This window comes from Schistocerca serialis, chromosome 7 (assembly GCF_023864345.2).
Source record: "Schistocerca serialis cubense isolate TAMUIC-IGC-003099 chromosome 7, iqSchSeri2.2, whole genome shotgun sequence".
In the NCBI taxonomy this organism is placed as follows: Eukaryota; Metazoa; Arthropoda; class Insecta; order Orthoptera; family Acrididae; genus Schistocerca; species Schistocerca serialis.
In genome coordinates this window covers 609,101,572-609,127,459 of record NC_064644.1, presented here as the reverse complement: position 1 = coordinate 609,127,459, position 25,888 = coordinate 609,101,572, and positions in this window count along the sequence as shown.

The following is a 25,888-nucleotide window of genomic DNA, read 5'->3' as shown; positions in this document are numbered from 1 at the left end:
GGCATGGGGTAATGCACTGTTAACATTTCAAACCAGAACAGTGACAACATGGTTAATAACTACTTATTCATACGTTTTGTCAAGTCTTGAGTGTAGGATGGCGGGAGCGGCTGTTAAACGCAACAGATTTAGTCACACATAAGCAACATCAGGACAGCAACAGGAAACGTTACACCTTAGGGAGGGGCACGACTCAGTTATTAAGTAGAAATGTGCAAATGCACATTTACGCGCCGGAGCTGCTAGAGGAGCGTCAGTCCCGCCAGTATTACACTCACCGGCCGAAACATTGCGACCACTGCCCATCGCGGCGTGGGATGCGGCCTGTGGCGTTGCGGACACATGACGAGCTAACCAAGTGTGCGAGCGGACCAGGCACGGACAGGGGATCACCCTAGCGAAGATATCGGCTGCAAATGGGGAAATCCACTGAGATAAGCGAAGGGCAGATTATTATTGTGCAGAGCCTGCGAACGCGTATCTGGAAAGTGGCGAACCTGGCCGAATGTTATGCTCCAGTGCTACTGTCTTGAGCACCTACGGAAGTAGGTAAGAAAGACAGTGAAACTACCACTAGGCGCTAAATAGTTGGACTTGCACGATTCTTCATACACTGTGGGATCCGAAGGCTTGTCTGCTCCGTAAAGAAGGACAGATGGTGATCTGTGGCATCTCTGCAGAAAGGTACGATGCTGGTGCACGCACGAGTGTTTCGGAGCACACACACTGCCGAACGTGCAGCTGCCGGCGAGGTCGCCCCTACGTGTTCAACGACATCAGTGGGCACAAGACCATCGGGATTCGACCGTCGATCAACGGAATCTCCACAAACTGCGTCACCGAGGTGAAAGGCGCTCTAAACGTGCAGGCTCGTGAGGACAGCATTACGCTGTGAAGACATTCTCCTGCGCCCGCATGGGGCCTATGGTAGTTCACGTTTGATGTCTTCCCCGACGGCGATGTCATCTTTCAGCAGTATAATTATCCCTCTCTTGGAGCTAGAACCGTGCTACACTAGTTTGAGGAGCGTTGTAGTGAACTCACGTTGATGTCTCGGCGACCAAATTAATCAGAGTCTCGTTATATACAAGAATTACATGACCTGTGCGTAGACATTTAATGCCACGTACCTCCACAAACCTACCAAAAACTGTCGGATCCCTGATACGCAGAATCAGCTGTTTATTTCGTTCTAAAGACGGACAAAGAAGTTACTACGAGTGTGGTTATAACGTTTTGACTCATCAGTGTATCTGCCTTAACAGATGGACCATTGTGTTGCAGGCATCCGGTACTCGAACTTGTGCGGTTAGTTATGGAAAGTAAATACGCGGGAATTAGGAAACACGCCACGTATTTGCCCGTTCGCTTACATTACCATAGAATCCAGACAACAAAAGTGAGACATAATCGTGGTATAATGCAAAAATCATAATGGTAATACATGTAAAAAATTTTACTTACATGAAAACGTCATATATGGGCGTCAAATAATGGGCGTATGAGTAGTGGTGTCATACTGCACATAGTACAGCTATCTTAGTGCTATAAAGAAAATTTGACATAACAATCTACTTAAAAGCCAAGAGTGGCAAAATCACAATCTACCTCCGTATTAATAAGCTTGAAATACGTGCGGTGGTAGATACGAAACCTGATGTAAGCTAAACTATTTGTAGTGAAGTGTAAAGTAGGTACAAAATATACAGGGATGGAAATGTATTAGCACATGGCTACGTGTCGTTCAGATACAGTCTGTCAAGGTGTCCGTGATACAGGTATCTCTGTGGGGCTCAGACAGGGCAAGAATAATCATTAAACAGGTTACGACGTTTAACGACGTTTAAGCAGATTGTTAAGTCACTTACTTTCATTATGAGAACAACAGACTGCATTACTGTGTATAATATGATCCCACCAATCGCGTATCCCACTTTTGATTTCCTATGTATGCCATACTTCATTTAAGTAACAAATTTTTGCATGTACTACTGGCAAAATTTTGCCTTACCCCACGGTTCTGTCATTTTCTATCGTCTGGATTGTATATAAAAGTAAGCGAACGGTCCAGTTACTACTACACCTCCATGTTCTCTTGATTTCACTTTCCATCATCTACCACACAAGTTCATGCACCAGAAGCCTATCGCACCACGGCCTATCTGTTCATGCAAATACATAAAATGTATTTACAAATTGTGAATACGGCACCATCACAGCTACACAATTTAATGGAAACAAATGAAAATTTGTACCGGAACCTCAAATCCATAATTCCCGCTTCACGCGAGCGGTTACCTCAACCGCTTAGGCTACCCGAGCAACACGTTTTAGTTTCTTCGTCAGGCTGCCTCGGCTTTGGCACGAAATGCACCCGTGCAGGATCTGACCCTGTTTCACACAGCTGACGATTTCTTCGCAGTAAATTTTGTAGCTGTGGTGGTACGGTATTCACAATTTGTGAATGCATTTCATGCTTTAATGCGGTTATAAATTGTCATTAGTGTGTGGTCCTGTCCGTGTAGCAGGTAGTGGAGTATCTGAAAGAAATTTTTAAAGCGCGATTTCATTTCCGTAAGTCGTCAGGCCTCGTTCTCGACGGGACGTTAACTCCAATCTTCCTTCCCTGCTGTAATTCGCCCTCTCATTGTAATACATTACATTGTTAACATATTGAGCGATTAGATTTATTGAACTATTCAGTTTTAAAAAATTCCCCATGATATCATCTTTAAACAGGTTTTAAATTGAAACTGTCTTTGAAGCTATGCAGAAGAACTATTTTAGTAATTCAGCCATTTGTCACCCGTGGGACGTGATCACTTCAGTAACTCTATTTGTTTACAATACACCTGCTGTAACTCATTACTTTAATTCCATGGCTGATGTTCGCATTTTTGTTGTACTCGATGGTGAAGATGCCGCTATGCAGGGTGCTCAGAAGTATTCTCAAAAGCTTGTAAGGGTCTTGATAATGTTAAGAAAAAATACGATGGATTGCGCCGTTTCCGAATTAATTACGACTGAATTTAACCGATTAGATCGCTGTGCGAGCAAATTCTAGGGGCTCGCCAGAGGCGAATGTTGCCGAACTCTTTCCTCGTTTGGTTTCCTAAAGCCGAAGAAGAGAGCAATACAAAAATTAGACAAGAGACGGTAGTAAGGACCAAAGCCGAGCTAAGGGCGGACCAGCCTGGTGCGCTATCGTCTACACTATGAGAAAATGTGACAACTGTCTGATCTGGTGGGCCGCTTGAATTTGTGCGCGCGGCGGTTTGGTTGACTAACTTCAGTGCTAATTAACTCTGAAACGTCGCCACGTATCGAATTTTTCTCTTAAGAATTATTGCCAGCGCAACCTACCCAGAAACACCCTGATAAGTTTTTCAGATTGTTTCTGACCGCCCATTGTAACAGAAATCTTATTTGAGAGTGGTGTAACCTACAGCTTCCACTGTTATGGTATTTACTCGCCAGTAAGTATTAACTTAAATAAATCACTGGATCCAAGTATTTGGATAAATATTTAAAGTGTACAAGAAAATAAACTAAGTGGAAGAAACTGACAATGGAAATGGCAGAAATTCAGTGACTGTCGCAGTATACATCAACGGCGGTAATAACTTTATCATATTCTGACTGTCATCTGAGCGAAGCCCAGTCAGAGTCCAGAAGCAGTGGCTGTGACAAGTCGGTGTGGTGGTGTAGCTAGCGATGATCTGCTTGAGGTCGCTGCCCAAAGAGAACTGACTTCCGCCTGCTCCGTGGCTGTTATCATGGCCATTTTCATAGTTCCCGCGGCTGCCAGCCTTGGCACGGCCGTGGCGTAGTTACCGCTGTTTGTGGCAGAGCAGCTAAACCGACGGTGTCTGTAGTTCTTATGTGAAGAGCAGAGTATTGTTTGAGTGCCAGCCGACCTCCACACTCTGTGACGAGACAGCGAGAAAACAATAAAGAGGAAGAATCAACAGTAGTCTTCCAGCAGGGATAACACAGAGTGGCTCGCCTGGCCTTTTCAGTTGTACTTGGAATAGCTCAAATTGCTCTGAGTACTGTGTGACTTAACATCTGAGGTCATCAGTCCCTTAGAACTTAGAGTAGGGTTGGGTTGTTTGAGGAAGGAGACTAGACAGCGAGGTCATAGGCCTCATCGGATTAGGGAAGGATGGGGAAGGAAGACGGCCGTGCCCTTTCAAAGGAACCATCCCGGCATTTGCCTGGAGCGATTTAGGGAAATCACGGAAAACCTAAATCAGGATGGCCGGACGCGGGATTGAACCGTCGTCCTCCCGAATGCGAGTCCAGTGCTAGAGCTTAGAACTACTTAAACCTAGGTAACCTAAGGACATCACACACATCTATGCCCGAGGCAGGATTCGAACCTGCGACCGTAGCAGCTTCTCGGTTCTGGACTGAAGCGCCTAGAACCGCTCGGCCACCGCGTCCGGCTGTACTTAGAAGGATTACAATGTGAAGTATTCAAGTGCATGTAGTTGGGTAATTGTATAACTTTTACCATCCCCATTTTAACTTCTTTTTAAACACATCATCTGATGTGCTAAGAAATGCTACTTGTTACGACATCTCCAATGAACACTCCCACCCCACCCCCTGCACACACACTTACCCCTCAGACTCTTTAAACAATCGAGTTCCCGCATGTGAAAGAGCTTCAAACATCTCATTGCTTTACAACCGATCCAATGTGTCAAGTATTTGACGTTAAGCATGTGAAACTTTTAGCGTAGAAGGGCACTTAAGAGGTAATAAATAAAAACATCGTGCCTCATGCTGAACTTTGCAGCACGAACAGCGAAAATGAAGTGAGTGATAAACTTTATTTGCCTTTTTTTTTATAGATATCAGCAAGGAAAACTTTCGAAAAGGTTCGAAATTATGTGTAAAGTTAGTTGGAAGTCAGTATCTGCCCTCATTCTCGAATCGTGGATGAATATAGTTTGGGAAACATGTGTGCCATGAGTTACACTGCCTCCAGATATGCCCTATACACAGTTCCTGATATTAAAACTTCTCTCGTTTTAAAACAGTGTAAGATTATACCTCTTAATTAGCAAATTATGACAGCATTTTAAATTTGTAAATTCAGTCAGTAATTATATTAAATACTGAAACTATAGTTGTTGTTCTTCCTGAAAACCGCTAGGTAGACAACCTGCAAAAGGGTGATCGTATTAACAGTTCAGAAATATAACCTCAACTTCAAGGAAACGTCGCATTTGCGATGTAAAATCGCCAATGTGGTGTGTGTCATTTTCAGCTGTACAAAATTTTCATATGAACGATAGATTAAATATCGCTTCACATTATACTTCATAACCAGCACCTTAGGGCAAGGCTTCATGTTGCACAGTTCTTTTCATTTAATAACTACAGCAAAAGGCCACTAACAACAGGCCAGTTCGAGAATTTATTTCATGTACGTATCTATCAGTCCCCCCCCCATGAACCATGGACCTTGCCATCATTGGTGGGGAGGTTTGCGCGCCTCAACGATACAGATAGCCGTACCGTAGGTGCAACCACGACGGAGGGGTATCAGTTGAGAGGCCAGAAACGTGTCGCTCCTGAAGAGGGGCAGCAGCCTTTTCAGTAGTTGCAGGGGCAACAGTCTGCCTTATTGACTGATCTTGCCTTGTAACACTAACCAAAATGGCCTTGCTGTTCTGGTACTGTGAGCGGCTGAAAGCAAGGGGAAACTACAGCCGTAATTTTTCCCGAGGGCATGCAGCTTTACTGCATGATTAAATAATGATGATGGCGTCCTCTTGGGTAAAATATTCCGGAGGTAAAATAGTCCCCCATTCGGATCTCCGAGCGGGGACTACTCAGGAGGACGTCGTTATCAAGAGAAAGAAAAGTGGCGTTCTGCGGATCGGAGCGTGGAATGTCAGATCCCTTAATCGGGCAGGTAGGTTAGAAAATTTAAAAAGGGAAATGGATAGGTTAAAGTTACATATAATGGGAATTAGTGAAGTTCGGTGGCAGGAGAAACAAGACTTTTGGTCAGGTAAATACAGGGTTATAAATACAAAATCAAATAGACGTAATGCAGGAGCAGGTTTAATAATGAATAAAAAAATAGGAGTACGGATAAGCTACTACAAACAGCATAGTGAACGCATTATTGTGGCCAAGATAGACACGAAGCCCACGCCTACTACAGTAGTACAAGTTTATATGAAAACTAGCTCCGCAGATGACGGAGAAATTGATGAAATGTATGATGAGATAAAACAAATTATTCAGGTAGTGAAGGGAGACGAAAATTTAATATTCATGGGTGACTGGAATTCGGGAGTAGGAAAAGGGAGAGAAGGAAACGTAGTAGGTGAATATGGATTGGGGCTAAGAAACAAAAGAGGAAGCCGCCTGGTAGAATTTTGCGCAGAGCATAACTTAATCATAGCTAACACTTGGTTCAACAATCATGAAAGAAGGTTGTATACATGGAAGGACCCTGGAGACACTAAAAGGTATCAAGTAGATTATATAATGGTAAGACAGAGATTTAGGAACCAGGTTTTAAATTGTAAGACATATCCAGGGGCAGACGTGGACTCTGACCACAATCTATTGGTTATGACCTGTAGATTAAAACTGAAGAAACTGCAAAAAGGTGGGAATTTAAGGAGATGGAACCTGGATAAACTGAAAGAACCAGAGGTTGTACAAAGTTTCAGGGAGAGCATAAGGGAACAATTGACAAGAATGAGGGAAAGAAATACAGTAGAAGAAGAATGTGTAGCGTTGAGGGATGCAATAGTGAAGGCAGCAGAGGATTAAGTAGGTAAAAAGACGAGGGCTAGTAGAAATCCTTGGGTAACAGAAGAAATATTGAATTGATGAAAGGAGAAAATATAAAAATACAGTAAATGAAGCAGGCAAAAAGGAATACAAACGTCTCAAAAAAGAGATCGACAGGAAGTGCAAAATGACTAAGCAGGCATGGCTAGAGGACAAATGTATGGATGTAGAGGCTTATCTCACTAGGGGTAAGATAGATACTGCCTACAGCAAAATTAAAGAGACCTTTGGAGAAAGGAGAACCACTTGCATGACTGTCAAGAGCTCGGATGGAAACCCAGTTCTAAGCAAAGAAGGGAAAGCAGAAAGATGGAAGGAGTATATAGAGAGTCTCTACAAGGGCGATGTACTTGAGGACAATATTATGGAAAGGGAAGAGGATGTAGATGAAGATGAAATAGGAGATATGATACTGTGTGAAGAGTTTGACAAAGCACTGAAAGACCTGAGTCGATACAAGGCCCCCGGAGTAGACAACATTCCATTAAAACTACTGACAGCCTTACGAGAGCCAGTCCTGACAAAACTCTACCATCTGGTGAGCATGATGTATGGGACAGGCGAAATACCCTTAAACTTCAAGAAGAATATAATAATTCCAATCCCAAAGAAAGCAGGTGTTGACAGATGTGAAAATTACCGAACTATCAGTTTAATAAGTCACAGCTGCAAAATACTAACGCGAATTCTTTACCGACGAATGGAAAAACTGGTAGAAGCCGACCTCGGGGAAGATCAGTTTGGATTCCATAGAAATGTTGGAACACGTGAGGCAATACTGACCCTACGACTTATCTTAGAAACTAGATTAAGGAAAGGCAAACCTACGTTTCTAGCATTTGTAGACTTAGAGAAAGCTTTTGACAATGTTGATTGGAATACTCTCTTTCAACTTCTGAAGGTGGCAGGGGTAAAATACAGGGAGCGAAAGGGTATTTACAATTTGTAGAGAAAGCAGATGGCAGTCATACGAGTCAAGGCCTATGAAAGGGAAGCAGTGGTTGGGAAGGGAGTGCGACAGGGTTGTAGCCTCTCCCCATGTTATTCAATCTGTATATTGAGCAAGCAGTAAAGGAAACGAAAGAAAAGTTCGGAGTAGGTATTAAAATCCATGGAGAAAAAATAAAAACTTTGAGGTTCGCCGATTACATTGTAATTCTGTCAGAGACAGCAAAGGACTTGGAAGAGCAGTTGAACGGAATGGACAGTGTTTTGAAAGGAGGGTATAAGATGAACATTAACAAAAGCAAAACGAGAATAATGGAATGTAGTCGAATTAAGTCTGGCGATGCAGAGGGAATTACATTAGGAAATGAGACACTTATAGTAGTAAATGAGTTTTTCTACTTGGGGAGCAAAATAACTGATGATGGTCGAAGTAGAGATGATATCAAATGTAGACTGGCAATGGCAAGGAAAGCGTTTCTGAAGAAGAAAAATTTGTTAAAATCGAGTATAGATTTAAATGTCAGGAAGTCATTTCTGAAAGTACACTCCTGGAAATGGAAAAAAGAACACATTGACACCGGTGTGTGAGACCCACCATACTTGCTCTGGACACTGCGAGGGGGCTGTACAAGCAATGATCACACGCACGGCACAGCGGACACACCAGGAACCGCGGTGTTGGCCGTCGAATGGCGCTAGCTGCGCAGCATTTGTGCACCGCCGCCGTCGGTGTCAGCCAGTTTGCCATGGCATACGGAGCTCCATCGCAGTCTTTAACACTGGTAGCATGCCGCGACAGCGTGGACGTGAACCGTATGTGCAGTTGACGGACTTTGAGCGAGGGCGTATAGTGGGCATGCGGGAGGCCGGGTGGACGTACCGCCGAATTGCTCAACACGTGAGGCGTGAGGTCTCCACAGTACATCGATGTTGTCGCCAGTGGTCGGCGGAAGGTGCACGTGCCCGTCGACCTGGGACCGGACCGCAGCGACGCACGGATGCACGCCAAGACCGTAGGATCCTACGCAGTGCCGTAGGGGACCGCACCGCCACTTCCCAGCAAATTAGCGACACTGTTGCTCCTGGGGTATCGGCGAGGACCATTCGCAACCGTCTCCATGAAGCTGGGCTACGGTCCCGCACACCGTTAGGCCGACTTCCGCTCACGCCCCAACATCGTGCAGCCCGCCTCCAGTGTTGTCGCGACAGGCGTGAATGGAGGGACGAATGGAGACGTGTCGTCTTCAGCGATGAAGTCGCTTCTGCCTTGGTGCCAATGATGGTCGTATGCGTGTTTGGCGCCGTGCAGGTGAGCGCCACAATCAGGAGTGCATACGACCGAGGCACACAGGGCCAACACCCGGCATCATGGTGTGGGGAGCGATCTCCTACACTGGCCGTACACCACTGGTGATCGTCGAGGGGACACTGAATAGTGCACGGTACATCCAAACCGTCATCGAACCCATCGTTCTACCATTCCTAGACCGGCAAGGGAACTTGCTGTTCCAACAGGACAATGCACGTCCGCATGTATCCCGTGCCACCCAACGTGCTCTAGAAGGTGTAAGTCAACTACCCTGGCCAGCAAGATCTCCGGATCTGTCCCCCATTGAGCATGTTTGGGACTGGATGAAGCGTCGTCTCACGCGGTCTGCACGTCCAGCACGAACGCTGGTCCAACTGAGGCGCCAGGTGGAAATGGCATGGCAAGCCGTTCCACAGGACTACATCCAGCATCTCTACGATCGTCTCCATGGGAGAATAGCAGCCTGCATTGCTGCGAAAGGTGGATATACACTGTACTAGTGCCGATATTGTGCATGCTCTGTTGCCTGTGTCTATGTGCCTGTGGTTCTGTCAGTGTGATCATGTGATGTATCTGACCCCAGGAATGTGTCAATAAAGTTTCCCCTTCCTGGGACAATGAATTCACTGTGTTCTTATTTCAATTTCCAGGAGTGTATTTGTATGGAGTGTAGCCATGTATGGAAGTGAAACATGGACGATAAATAGTTTAGACAAGAAGAGAATAGAAGCTTTCGAAATGTGGTGCTACAGAAGAATGCTGAAAATTAGATAGGTAGATCACATAACTAATGAGGAGGTATTGAATAGAATTGGGGAGGAGCTTGTGGCACAACTAGAAGGAGGGATCGGTTAGTAGGACATGTTCTGAGGCATCAAGGGATCACCAATTTAGTATTGGAGGGCAGTGTGGAGGGTAAAAATCGTAGAGGAAGACTAAGAGATGAATACACTAAGCAGATTCAGAAGGATGTAGGCTGCAGCAGGTATTGGGAGATGAAGAAGCTTGTACAGGATAGAGTAGCATGGAGAGCTGCATCAAACCAGTCTCAGGACTGAAGACCACAACAACAACATCTATCAGTTGTGCTCTTCGTTTCTTATGTTTCATTTTGCTATGGTCTGCACTCAGTTGGAAGAGTGTTTTCTCTTTTTATATACATTATGGTATTTCCATGTGTTGTGTCTAGACAAGACAGCCTAGACACAATGAGAGGAAGCCGAAAGGCACGCGCTAAGCTAAAGGAGGAAGGCGTGAGGTCTGAAACAGGATACGTAATGAATGCTATAAAGAAAAGTACGTAGCTTCTGGAATGCTTAACTTTAATCCATCCTTTTGGTACATCTGGAGATTGTGGCGATACAAGTGAGACTCTTTAGATACATGCAATGTTACTAATGGCGCCTTGCTAGGTAGTAGCCATTGACTTAGCTGAAGGCTATTCTAACTATCTGCTCGGCAAAGGAGCGAGGCTTTGTCAGTGTATTCGCTAGCAAAGTCGTCCGTACAACTGGGGCGAGTCCTTGTCAGTCTCTCGAGACCTGCCTTGTGGTGGCGCTCGGTCTGCGATCCCTGACAGTGGCGACACGCGGGTCCGACATGTGCTAATGGACCGCGGCCGATTTAAAGCTACCACCTAGCAAGTGTGGTGTCTGGCGGTGACACCACACCATGTATACGCATTATTTCTGGTGTCATGTTGTATAATAATACGTACATACAATATTGCTGTCATGTTTCGTACCTTCCCATGACCTAGTCCGCGAACCTAATAAACGTTTCTGATTGCCCCTACTTCTACCCATGCATTTTATGATTTTTTTTATTAAGTCAACTGTAATTTGTACTACAAGATATAAAACTATTTCTTTAAAGTCACTTCTGCCATTAGACTGATTTCTTTTTTTTTTTTTTTTTTTTTTTTGCAATGTTACATTTACACGATCATGATTTCGGCTTTAAAGTGCCATTATCGAGTGTTTTATCGTTATATAATGCCTAAGATGGCATACTGTCGTATTTAAAATAAACTATTAGACACATTGTCTAAGGGTCAATATTTCTGGTAAAAGACTACTGCTTTGTTTTATCTCTGAGTATACCATCTCGACTGAATGACAGTTGGCTAAGTGTCAAATTTACACTTGAACCTAACCAACACAGAGACATGCCCGAGGCAAGATCCAAACCTGCGACCATAGCAGCAGCGCCTAGAACCGCTCGGCCACAGCGGCCGGCCTTCGGTTGGTTTTCCGATATTTGAGCGCACGGCGCTGTGGGGAGAGGTGTGGTTGTGGTCGGTTGGTTGGTTGGCGCCCTGGCGTGCAGCCTGGTTGCCGGCGGTCGCTCTGCCTCCTCCTGTCACGTGGGCGGTGGGGCTGCGGTCGGAGAGGTGCGCGGGTTCGGCGACTGTCTAGTGACAGGGCGATGGTCTCGTCTGTGCTGCTAAATGATCTGAAACTGGCTCTGGAATGTACCAGTCTGCAATTGTTTTTCGGCGAATTTATTTTATTATTTGTCTCCGGTGACGCCGAGGCGTCCGTCTTTCCTTCTTTACCGTTCCTATCAGCTTTCATTCAGGCTCGATTTGAGTTGCAGTTTTTGCTCACCTCTAAGTGCCGTTGCTCGTCACTGAAATTTTGTAATACCTGAAAGTCGCATTTCATTGTCCTGGGTTTTTAGTATCTCATTCAGAAAGACAAATTCTGAGTTGTTTCTGCTTTTATATGTTATAAGGTGTCCTGGTTCTGTGGGAGTTTATCTCAGTAAACCATTTATTGTTTGTATGGTTCTTAAGATTTATGTACATAGGGTTTTAGAACTTTTTATTGTTTGGGGTTGGCTTTGACACCCTTAGGCACTTTGTCTGTTTAGTAATGTTTCAGATTCTAGGTCAATTATGTATATTATTCTGGGGTAACAGCAGTTTGTTGTTGTCCTGCAACTGTTACGTGAAATCTGTTGGAATTTACAAGCCAGAGTTTGTGTTTGGTTGCTAATTATTGTCTCGTCTTTATTCAGTTGAGTGGCCGAGCGGTTCTAGGCACTTCAGTTTGGAACCGCGCGACCGCTACGGTCGCAGGTTCGAATCCTGCCTCGGGCATAGATGTATGTGATGTCCTTAGGTTAGTTAGGTTTAACTAGTTCTAAGTTCTAGGGGACTGATGACCTCAGATGTTAAGTCCCATAGTGCTCAGAGCCATTTGAATCATTTTTTTTATTGAGTTGAAGTATCCTCGAGCGTCTGTCCCACATCACACTAATGGTGATATTTTCGAAACGCGTCGTTAAAAAGAGTGGTCACAAAAATACCTGTGGCTATTTTACTGTTCTAATAGCGTCCATAATAGCTATACTCATACTCCTCCCTAGCTGAAGGATACAATAAAAGGACCCCACAGTAATTTCCTAGTACATCGCCATTAGCGTGATACGCTCAACTTGGCGACCTGCCGTGTGCGACGCAGCGGAGCCGCTATGAAAGCCTCAGGTGTTTGCCGACACGGCGGAGTGGCGGGGTGCAGGGGCAGCGGCGGCGACGCGACGGCAAGGAGCTGCGCTGATTGGATCTGGCCGGCCGGCTCCTCAATTAACAGTGTTAAAGGTAGCCGGCCTGGCCAGTGGCAGAGGAGGAGGAAGGCGAGCCCGGCCTTACTTTCTGCCGGCGGCGGGCTAATTTAAACTTGCTGCCACAGTCTGAAGCGGGGAGCGAGCGCCTGTAGTGCCGCGTGCAGGCGGATCCCCGCTTCATAGTGCAGTTGAGGTTTTCTAAGCAGGTGCTAGGGGCGCTCCACACTACTGGTCAAGTATTTTTAGTGAAGTTCAGACATCACTGATACGCTCAATTTTTTTTTTTTAATTAGTCCATACTGCCTCCTATCGTCAACTTTTATGTTCATTTTTCGTACTACCGCACAATTTTCGGCCTTCGGCAATTTTCAGGTGCATAGGTACACTTCTTTTTAGTGCACGATCATAATAAATCTGCCATATCCAGAACCGATCAACACTTTGTAGTGGCGAGTGCGCTGTTTTGAAACTCTCTGACTGTATGCGACACCAGGAGATTCAGACCAAATCTTGTCTTTCGCGAGGAATTGCTACACCGGCTGACCTATCCGGGTCAGGGGAGGATGTTATTACATTCTCCCTGTATGCGGTTTAAGTCGCCAATACGCTGCCTCTTGGGACACGAGATGCCGCGGTTAACTCGGTTACGGAAGCACCCACTATTTGAGCACAAACATTTTGCTCACACGGAATTCACTTAGCTCCGACATAGCGCACTCACAGCTACACGGGACACTGTTCTGACCACTATTGACACTTTCGACGTATTGAGCAAAAAATGTTTCAAATCCCTCTGAGCACTAAAGGGCTTAACATCTGAGGTCATCAGTCCCCCAGAACTTGGGACTACTTAAACCTAACTAACCTAAGGACGCCACACACATCCATGACCGAAGCAGGACACGAACCTGCGATCGTAGCAGCAGCATGGTTACGGACTGAAGCGCCTAGAAGCGCTCCGCCACAACGACCTGCTATTGTGAACATTGCACAAGCGCCGTTACTGGTCGAATACCACAGTGTAACCATAATTGGCTAGCGTTTGCAACTATGTTAAAACATATTTCTCGCGGTATTTCCTTTTTTGTCCAACCCCTGTACTTCATTTGTGTTTGCAGACAAATTGAAGATGGTCCAATGTAAACCGAAATCGCTTGCTGAGTAACAGATACCAAACAATTGCAGTGCACCATTATTGCGATGTCTGGGAAAACAATGCAAGTAAGCTTCTGCTTCGAACTATCTGTTTAACCCAAAGCGTCGCTTTAAAATACAAAGTAATCTATACTGATCATAAAATCTACCGCGTTCATCTTTGTTTCTGAGACATTCATTTCCGACCGTTGGACCTTCATCTCAAATACTCCGTGTAGAATCGTGTACCGTTTCCATAATCTTGACTTTAAAGGCTTGGGACGCTCTGTATGTCTCACACCGCCGACATTCATCAAAAGCTTACCGAAAGAAACTTTTCAGTTAGCGAAGTTCCAATGCATATAGCTGTAGGCACCGTCGGGTCAGTGCCCCTAAAATAGAAGTGCTCTCTCTCTCTCTCTCTCTCTCTCTCTCTCTCTGTATGTAGGAGTACCGGATCGCTGCTGGGGTGGGCCAGTAAGAGCGAGCACGGGCAGTCGTGCGCTCGCGACCTGTCGCCGGCGCCGGCGCCGCGGGCCAAGTGTCACGGCCCGGTTGAGCCAGCTCACCTCTGCTTATAAGGCACTGGCCGAAGCGACGCGACGCACCGCCTAGCCTAAGCCTGCAGAGCAATTTTCTGCGCGCCGCACACCGACTCGTTCCGGTGAACGGTATCGCACCTCACGAAAATTGAAAGTGTTTGGAAACGTTCGAAATCCGCTCCTCCTTTGTCGCCTCTGGCGGGGGAAGCCGAGCGCTCCTATCGAGTTTGTGAAGTTCAGTTCACCGTCGAAAAATTCGATTTGCTGAAAAGTAATGCAGCTTCTCTCTACCCGCGCCCTAACGCTGAGCCGACGTTATCTCTGAACGGAACAGTGAGATAATACGACTTCTTATATGCTGTGACGCCAAGTACTCCAGCGCACGTTTACTTTTTTATGATGATCGAATCAAAAATTTGAAGCGCAACATCGTCATGAACAAGGCACAACGATCAATATATTTCTCATTTTAGCATTTGTAACAGTATTTGCTGGCAAGAGCTTATTTTTATTCAGAATGCTCTAAAAGTCCCGCTAGAAACTTCTAGGACCGAGTAGACAGTATTTTTGATTCGAATCCATGTCTGGAAACTTACCTTTTCCGAGCAACAACTTTTGAAAACGGGTTTGCTAGGTAGGTATGCAAACGTCGCACTCCCTGATGTCATTTGAAGCCTGCGCCACCCCTCTGACCTGGCTCGAGCTGTGAATGTGGGCTCAACATAGTTGTGTGCGCGTTTGCTGAATACGCCGACACGATCCTTCGGTGAGGCAAAGCTCACGGTAGTGGAAGAGCCACTCGTGCCTTTATCACAACAGTTATCCACAACGTCCAACTCCATCGCATACCCTTTTCGCCGCAATTACGAAACGTCTCCGAGGCAGGGGTACCTTCACCGTCAGCAGGCGTTACTGTGGCGCTCCGAGGAGAAGCCGCACACCCGAATTGGAAGAGGCAATACTGCATCACGTTGAAGAGAACCCGTCATCGAGTACTCCGCGTCCGATGGACGCTGCTCCCAGCATCGTCTGGTATTTCTGTATAACCAACTACTACATCCACACCAGGTGTGACAGAGCGTGTGACACATCATCATTCGTAGGTAGAATGTGTGCAACGAACTTTGCATTCGCCACATCGAATATTACTTGTAGTGGATCAGAATGCTACCTTTCCTTCCAAAAGGACAGTGTCTTTGAAAACTGATTAGGTTTCGTTTTCTTCTTTGGTTATTAACAAGTGGAAAAGAAGTCATGTACAGGTCATGCAAATAAATTACTTCTGTAAGTGGGCGCGTTACCAACATATTTTGAAATAGTTGTAACACAGAAAGGACACGTTTCTGGACATAGATTCCGGTTCAGAATATTATCTACTCAGGCCCCTCTACCAGTGCTAGAAGTTTGTAAGGCAAATTTTAGAGCGTGCTGTATATCTCACTTTTTAAACACCTGTGTCAGACAAAAGAATTTGTCAGCCCCAGAAAATAATATGGTATTAACGTGTGATACGCCTCAAGACTTGATAATGGCATCAATTCCGCGAGGAACAGCTTCCAGGAGACCCTCAGTTACGCCACATTCAGCTGAAGCCACTCACTGTTCATCGGATCTCGTAGAGCTACCAAACTGTGGTGATGTTGACAGCAATGTTTCAGCCGCTGTTCCAAACAGTCCCAGACATTTTCTGTGAAATTAAGATACAGTGATTTAACCGTATAGTTGCGACAGGGCGCCGAAATATTCGTCAAACCAAAAACATATGCGTGCAGCCCTGTGAAGATGGCTGTTGCTCGGGAAGAAGGGAGTGTCCACGGTGTCCATCACAAATGTCAAGAAAAAAAATGGCAACACTTCGTCACCGAGAATATTGAAATAGACATTCTGTTTGATGTTCGGGTAACCTGAACGAGTGAACCCAAGTCATTGTACGAGAAACACCACCAAAACATTACAGAATCACCTCCGGCGTCAACTACACGCACCACACGCTCTGGGTTACAAGCCACATTTTGTCGTTGCAAAACTCGACGCCTTCTATCATCTGAACATTGAGAAAATAGCGACTCTTCGGGCCACACTACACGTCTCCATTCAGTACTGCCCAGTTGCCGTTTGTTTATCTCACGGAATGCGTGAAGCGTTCTCTGTCGCCATGAGCAGAATTTCCGTTAAACACGGTTCCCTTCCAAAAGTTCTCTCGGGAATTGGTTACGATGGACCTGCATTCACTGTCTCTTAGGGTATCCTCACCAACAGTCTCATTACGCCATTTTCAATGGCTGCAAGTGGTACCAACATCGAACAGTACACGTTGATGCACCAAGAAAGAGCGGAACTTCATTTCCACGGTGTGACTATGGCACGTTGAAACGCATAGCTGCTCTCTGCCACTCCGTCATATCTCCAAGGCAACGCATCACGCATCTCACCGCATTGATTCCACACAGTCGACTGGTACAAACGCACCACTTTATTCCCATGACTTTCTTCACCTTTGACGGATCAGTGACCACTTGGCACCAGTTCTACCCATCTACAAAGCTCCAAAGCGAACTGAATGTTCTATGTAATATTTAGTCCACAGACATTCGTTTCTGTCAGTAATGATCATCTTCAGATCAGTCTGTGTTATTGGAATGCTATTAAAAATATTTTAAAACTCATGCTGAGGTTGGCAGCATTAGAAAACAAAATACGTGATAAAACTGACGGACAAGCGTAGTTAGGATTTTCGTGAAAAATGTATATTGTATAAACTGTTGTGTTGAGGCCTTAACTTCAGCTGATATAGAAAGACGTCTTAAATGTAGTATTCTACAGCTCCATACATCTACATTCTTACGAAAAAAGGCTAAGCTTCTGGAAGGACGGGAGGAAGTGTAGTGAACTTGATGCGATGATTTTATGTCAGTGATTACAGAATCAATGAACCACAAAAGTGGCAGTACGAGCGCACTAAATGGTGTAAAGTCCGCAGGATTCAACACCCTCCTGCGATTGAATGAATACACTGATTAAAACCGTTTATACTGGCTTTCAATATTCTGACTATTCACCCTAGTATGGAACTGACATCTGACCGAAGGGAAGATTACATTAACAACAATGTCCTGAGAGGCATTTAAATACGTGTAGTCTTATCCTGCTCTCCACACACGGTTGGAACAGGAGGAAATCCTGACATTATAAACCATGCTACGTACCAAGAGCCACTCACTTTTTGCAGATCAGCAAAGTATGTCTATACATGAAGAGTCATACGTTCTGGCGGCACAGGCAGTGTAACAACGTTCAGATGGTTCAGAGAAACATTGCCATGTGCCAAAAAAATGTTCAAAAATGCAGCCAAAATTCTGTCCCTAGAGAGGTAACATATGTGGACGAATGGAGGAAGATTACGGTTTAGCGTCCCGTCCATAACCAAGTCCTTGGAGAGCTGTCGGGAGCTCTGATTCGGAAAGGATGGGAAGAACATCGATCGCGCCGTTTCAAAGGAACCATCCTGGTATTCGTCTTGAGTCATTTAGGAGAATCACGCAAACTTTTTACCGATCTGCCGGACTGGGATTTGACCCGTCGTCATCGCGATTACGAGATAAAGATGCTCGTGCCGTACTGGTGTGACGTCAGAGTTCCTTCAACCGACGCCAGCGGCAACCTCAAGGCACGCCCCTCGGCTTCCAACACACAGGTGTGGCTCCAAAATATTTGTAGGGTGTCGCCTTACTCGCCGATGAACGTCATCAGAAGTAGCGTAATAAAAAGTTTGGTCACTGATAATGGTGCGCTGTAGCACTTCATCAGTTCATCCTTTTCCCGATGCTTTGTGAATATCTGGCTGTTTAACGAAGTCTGAGAGGTTTCTTCCGCTTATTTCTCTGCATCTTCACAACACGAAACCTTCCATAGTACATACTGTGTATTTGCGATATACGGTTAATATCTTCGGTAGAAGCGCGGAAACCGTTCCGATAGCGTGCCTCTCATGCTAAATTAGATCAACGCTGAACCACAGTCTACAACAAACAGTCGTGAAACTCAATACGGCTAAATAATACAACCTTTTGACAGCTGCGGCTACGCTAACGCTCTAAGCGGCAGGCATGTAGCAACAGAAGAATGGCATAATCTCAAGTGAGAAATTAATATATCTAATGCTGTTACTTCCATATTTCCCAGTCACTAAACGAAGCAGTGATTTTTCCAATACGAATAGTGAAATGTGATGAAACTAATACCTAACATGTGGTGATAAAATCCGAGTGCAATGTAATGCAGATAGTTCATACTAACAGAGTCCTAATTTAGCCATCGAAAATCCTGTAAGACAAAAAATGAATTGTATCTCGATGTGTTTAAGTTCAAAAAGGAACGGAATCCTCGTGCTTGGCAAGAGCTTTCCGATGCTTTGCACCAATTGTAGTTCTTTTCACGAGTTTATTTGCGAATTTCAGACTCATTGTGATACATTAAAACTTAGGTAAGATTTTTACATTCTTGGAAATCAGCCACTACCTCTTACCATAATCTCCTTTCTGGTCCTACCCTTGCTTCTAGTCCTTGAGTGTATCTATTATGCTTATCTATTCTGCTTTCCAGGAATCAGAATGTATATATACCTTAAAGGTTCTCTTTTCCAGCTGTAACATTATTATTATATTCCTTTCTCAGACGTTATGTCTGGTTAAAAATGGAAAGTGACGCGGACCTTGATCAAGCGTGACTTCCTTTTAACTGTGTGGTATATGTTACATTGCATTTAGGAGCTTTTTAGGTAATCGAACATGTATCAATAATTACAGATTTCTGTAGTTGTATATATAAGTTTGGATGTAGCTGTATTGCACTGATGTACTGGTGGATATTGTGTGGTACGACTACTGTAGTTGATAGTATAATTGGTATAATGTCAACTTTATCCTGATGTCACATGTCCCTGGCTTCCTCAGCCAGTTGGATGTATTTTTCAATTTTTTCCCCTGTTTTCTTCTGTATATTTGTTTTATTGGGTATGGATATTTCGATTAGTTGTGTTAATTTCTTCTTTCTATTGGTGAGTATGATGTCAGGTTTGTTATGTGGTGTTGTTTTATCTGTTATAACGGTTCTGTTCCAGTATAATTTGTATTCATCATTCTCCAGTACATTTTGTGGTGCATACTTGTATGTGGGAACGTGTTGTTTTATAAGTTTATGTTGTAAGCCAAGCTGTTGATGTATTATTTTTGCCACATTGTCATGTCTTCTGGGGCATTCTGTATTTGCTAGTATTGTACATCCGCTTGTGTTGTGATCTACTGTTTCTATTTGTTGTTTGCAAAGTCTGCATTTATCTGTTGTGGTATTGGGATCTTTAATAATATGCTTGCTGTAATATCTGATGTTTATTGTTTGATCCTGAACTGCAATCATGAATCCTTCCGTCTCACTGTGTATATTACCTTTTCTTAACCATGTGTTGGATGCGTCTTGATCGAAGTGTGGCTGTGTTAGATGATATGGGTGCTTGCCATGTAGCGTTTTCTTTTTCCAATTTCCTTTATTCGTATCTGTTGATGTTATGTGATCTAAAGGGTTGTAGAAGTGGTTATGAAATTGCAGTGGTGTAGCCGATGTATTTATATGAGCGATTGCTTTGTGTATTTTGCTAGTTTCTGCTCGTTCTAGAAACAATTTTCTTACATTGTCTACCTGTCCATAATGTAGGTTTTTTATGTCGATAAATCCCCTTCCTCCTTCGTTTCTGCTTAATGTGAATCTTTCTGTTGCTGAATGTATGTGATGTATTCTATATTTGTGGCATTGTGATCGTGTAAGTGTATTGAGTGCTTCTAGGTCTGTGTTACTCCATTTCACTACTCCAAATGAGTAGCTCAATATTGGTATAGCATAAGTATTTATAGATTTTGTCTTGTTTCTTGCTGTCAATTCTGTTTTCAGTATTTTTGTTAGTCTTTGTCTGTATTTTTCTTTTAGTTCTTCTTTAATATTTGTATTATCTATTTCTATTTTTTGTCTGTATCCTAGATATTTATAGGCATCTGTTTTTCATCGCTTCTATGCAGTCGCTGTGGTTATCCAATATGTAATCTTCTTGTTTAGTGTGTTTTCCCTTGACTATGCTATTTTTCTTACATTTGCCTGTTCCAAAAGCCATATATATATCATTGCTGAATTCTTCTGTTATCTTTAGTAATTGGTTGAGTTGTTGATTTGTTGCTGCTAGTAGTTTTAGATCGTCCATGTATAGCAAATGTGTGATTTTGTGTTGGTATGTTCCAGTAATATTGTATCCATAATTTGTATTATTTAGCATGTTGGATAGTGGGTTCAGAGTAAGGCAGAACCAGAAAGGACTTAATGAGTCTCCTTGGTATATTCCACGTAATCTGTATTGGCTGTGATGTGATGTTTGAATTTGTTTGGATATTAAGTGTGGTTTTCCAATTTTTCATTACTATGTTTAGGAACTGTATCAATTTAGGATCTAGTTTGTATATTTCCCATATTTGTAGTAACCATGAGTGGGGTACCCTATCAAAAGCTTTTTGGTAATCAATGTATGCGTAGTGTAGCGACCTTTGTTTAGTTTCAGCTTGGTATGTCACCTCTGCATCTATTATCAGTTGCTCTTTATGCCTTCGTGCTCCTTTGCAGCAGTCTTTTTGTTCTTCATTTATAATTTTGTTCTATGTTGTATGTGTCATTAGTTTCTGTGTAATGACTGAAGTTAATATTTTGTATATTGTTGGTAGGCATGTTATGGGGTGATATTTTGCTGGGTTTGCTGTGTCTGCTTGATCTTTAGGTTTCAGATAAGTTATTCCATGTGTAAGTGTATCAGGGAATGTGTATGGGTCTGCAATGTAACTGTTAAATAATTTAGTTAGATGTGAATGTGTTGAGGTGAACTTCTTTAGCCAGAAATTTGCTATTTTATCTTTTCCAGGGGCTTTCCAATTGTGAGTAGAATTAATTGCTTGGGTGACTTCATGTTACAAAATTATCACTTCAGAAATTTGTGGTCTCATCTTGTATGTGTCTGTTTCTGCTTTTATCCACCGTGCATGCCTGTTATGTTGTACTGGTTTTGACCATATGTTGCTCCAGAAGTGTTCCATGTCTGTTATGTTTGGTGGATTGTCTATTTTAATGTGTGTGTTTTCTATTGTCTGGTAAAATTTCTTTTGGTTTGTGTTGAATGTTTGGTTTTGCTTCCTTCTATTTTCACTTTTTTTGTATCTCCTAAGTCGTTTGGCCAATGCTTGTAATTTCTGCTTCTTTTCATCTAATTGCTCTATCGCTTCTTGTTGTGAGATTTTACCTAACCTTTTTCGTTTTTTTTCTGATATTTCATTTCTTATAAATTGTGTTAGCTGTCCGATGTCTTTTCTCAGTTTTTCTATTCTGATCTGTAGCCTGTGTTGCCATGCTGGTTTTGTGGGTTTCTTCTGTGTGTTGGTTGGTTCTGATCTCTGCCTAGTGTGTATATTTAGTGTAGTGAATGCTCCTATATAAACCAGTAGTTTTAACTCTTCCATAGTTGTGTTTTCATTTATTTTGTTGTGTATGATTGTGTTGACAGTTTTTATTGTTGTTTCGACTTGTGGGTTATTTGGCAGTCTATGCAAGAATGGTCTAATGTCTGTATTTGTGTCTTTGTATTCTATATATGTCAACTGAAATTTTTCTTCTATATCTAACATGTGTTTCACTTCGTGTTCTATTTGTGCTTGTTCTGGCGGCTGTCTTAAGATTTCGTTTTCCTCTGTTTAATTGATGTGTGTTGTTCGTTGTTTGTTTGCTCTGTCCATTACTGTATTTTCTTCTTCTGATTGCACATTATTTTGTTCCAGTATTTGTTGTTGTTGTTGTTTGATGTTTTCTAATTCTGACTGGGGTATCCTGTTATTTTTGATTACTACACGGATCTGATCAGCTAGTCGTTCTGTTAAAAATTTTAATTTTGGGTATCTGGTAATAAATGTTGTGTATACTTGTGATCTGTATCCAGTTGTGTTGGTTCCTAGGTTTGTTGCTTGGTAATAACAAAACATGAGGTGTCGATTAACTTCATCTGACTATCTCATCCTCTGTCTTTGTTTTCCTTATAGGGTGGTTGCAGGAAGCATATCCTGCAAAACACCTCTATTTGGATTTAAATCATTTTCCAGTTGGCTAGCTGTATCGTTACCATTGTGGGAGGGCATAGGGTTCAAGCGTCGTCCCCGACCATGACAGCGCTTATCCGAGGCTTCATTAGTTCTGTCCTGAACCAACTAATCACAGTAAAAAGGGGGTTAGCCCTATTAATGGTTTGTTCTTTTCGTCGCATTTTACGACTGGCAGAACATACCGGAGGCCTATTCTTTTCCCGGGCCTCCACGGGAATTATTATTATTATTATTATTATTATTATTATAGCTTATAGCGCCTCAGTAATGTTGGAAATATGAAATCATTTGCATTCTGACTGTGAGTCTCTACTCAACACACACAACAGACAGTCATTTCACAGAGTGTTTATACACGAGAGCCACTTGGAGGCGACATTCCAGAGAAACTGTGAGAGTTTTGTGGCATTCTCTTTGACTCTGGCTGTACGTCGTTCAACAGATCCAATTGCAGAACATTCGAATTCTTGAACAGAGCAGAGTTTGCAAACTAAGGTCAAAACTGACGTCCAGTCAGTGACATTTATACACTCGGCCCTAATAGTACGGGATTTATTCCATTTTCAGGACGCAAGTATTGTCACCACACCAAGCGTTCTGTATAGCTATCTTGTTTCCATGAACGCCTTCCCTTTTTACATTCATTCAAATAACGAGGCCACTATTGTGTAGCGTGCATGAAATGCACATCTGTAAAAAAAATTATACACTGAAATCTAGCCTATGACAGTACGCACATATGCTAAAAACCTGGCCTCTAGTTACAACGCGCACTTAACAAGGTGGCTGAATTTATCGTCTGTCGAAAAATTTAACACAGGTTTAATAACGAACTCTGCTGATTAAAGTTTATCTTGGCAGCAGACGGTCACAATTCGTTCTCTTCGGAACAATGTTTCTAAAACATTTCTATTGACTGTATTCATAAATTTTCAACATAGACGAATCGAGGTTCCTGAAAGAAAAATAGAGTTTCTATAAACTTGACTCCTTAAGAAGAAAAACGAATTTATATTTTTCTCAAAACCTCAGACACCCCTTCAAGTGTAAAATCAAAATGATAACTGTGGGATCATTCACTGCAGACAACTAAGCATAATTTTCTGATTTAATTCTACTCAGACCATCTGGTCGTCGAAAAATGCAGTCACCATATTGACGAGTCTTTGTTTCGTTATGCCTCTAGTATCAGGAATAGTTTGTTCAGGGTATGTTCTGTATTTCCACCGTATTCATACAGGTCAAGACAAGGATGTGTTGCCTTTCTTAGTTGCCTAGCATTTGGTACACCTATTTCGTCTTAATACTGAAACGTTGTAGAATTGTTCTGAAGAAAAAAATGAGTACAATCTTAAATCTCTTGTTGAGGCATCGTTCCAATGAAATATCTGAAAAAGTTGTTCATCTGTACGTATGAACAGAATTAGATACATTGGTTGGTTTATCTAGTGCTGACTTGCTCCAAAGTTTAAGAAAAGGCGTTTTTTTTTTCCTCTCTTTAGTCATCCTCCGTCGTAAGAGTACTTACTTTTCCTCCACATATGGTCGAAAAAGTTCTGATTACCCTTAGTTCCAGATGTGATTCTTGTTAGTATTAATAAAAGAACCACCACAGCTGTATCGATGCACACTTATTATGACACGACCAGTTTTGTTACAAACAATACCGTCAGGTTATGCTACCAACAATCTTCGTAAGATACCCCTGCAGGGTTGTGACAGTACCGCTCCTTAAGAGGTCTACTTATCTTTGGTAACTTTAAAGGCAAATCCTAAAGCACGACGGTCATTTTTTCTCTCCGTCAATCGCATGGAAAAAGCACTGAAAACAGTGAATACAAATAACATGGCGCTGTGTGTGTGTGTGTGTGTGTGTGTGTGTGTGTGTGTGTGTGTGTGGACTGCGCAAGTTTGGCACGTAATTCGCGCTCACTGTTGGCCGTGCTTCTGCCAGGCGATCGACGGAGAGAATGTGTGATAGTCGCGTTTCAGAATAGCTGACCTTAAGTAATGACACTGTCACAACTCTGTGAGACTCTATTCTGAAGACTGTTGGCAGCATAACCTGATGATGCTCCTTCGATCGTTCGTGATCGGTTGTGATATAATAAATGAACAATGACAGAAAAAACCGCAACACCAAAAAACAATGGAATAAATGAAATTTCGGGAATCCATTTTTCTAGGTAACACATTTAAGTAATTAACTCATGCAAGATCACAGGTTAATGTACGCGCAAGATAAGCCATTGCAAATTTGAAATGCTGGTACATTAATAACCGGCGTAACAGCCACAGTGTTGAATGGAATCAGGCGAACGTGCATGCATTATGTTGTACAGGGGCCAGATGCCAGTCTGTGGGCTGGAGTTTCGTGCCTGTTGCACTTGGTCGGTCAATACAAGGACGATTAATGCCGGCTGTGGATGACGGCTGAAGTCGGCGTCCGATGGTATCCGAAGTGTGCTCGATTGGAGACAGATCTGATGACTGAGCAAGCCTAGGCAACATGTCTATAGTCTGAAGAGCATGTTGGGTTACAACAGCGTTGTCCTGTCGGAAAACACACCCTGCAATGCTGTTCATGACTGGCAGCACAACAGGTCGAATCACTAGACTGACGTACACGTTTGCAGTCGAGCTGCGTGGGATAACTGCGAGAGTGATCCAACTTCATACGAAATCGCGCCAAAGACCACAACTCCAGGTGCAGGTGCAGTGTATCTAGCACGCAGACAAGTTGGTTGCACGCTCTCAACTGACCTCCCCCTAAGCAACACACGGCCATGACTGGCTTCGAGGCAGAACCAACTTTCGTCAGAAAAACACAACAGACCTCCTCCCTGTACTCCAGTGAGCTCTCGCGTGACACCACTCAAGTCGCCGAGGGCGGTAGTTTGGGATCAGTGGAATGTACGCTACCGGACGTCTGGCGCGGAGCTCTCCTTGAAGTAACCGGTTTGTGACAGTTCGTTTTGTTACTGTGGTGCCAACTGCTGCTCAAATTGCTGCTGCAGATGCACCAGAGCCGTACACCGAACATGTTGGTCCTCCCCCTAGGTGGCGCCGCGTCGCTTTCCGGAGCCCGGTCTTCTTGCAGCCGTACGTTCTGGTGACCGCCGCTGCCAGCAGTCGTGTACAGTGGCTACATTCCTGCCAAGCCTTTCTGCAATATCGCGGAAAGAACATCCAGATTCTCTTAGCCCTATTAGACGACCTCGTTCAACCTCAGTAAGGCGTTGATAATAGCGCCTTCGTGGCCTTAAAGGCATTCTTCACTAACCAACTCATGACGTCCAATCTCATAGGACGACCGTTACAGCGATTATTTAAAGCAGAACTGATTTGCGTCCCCACAGTCGCGCTTCTTTTTTTTGGTCAGT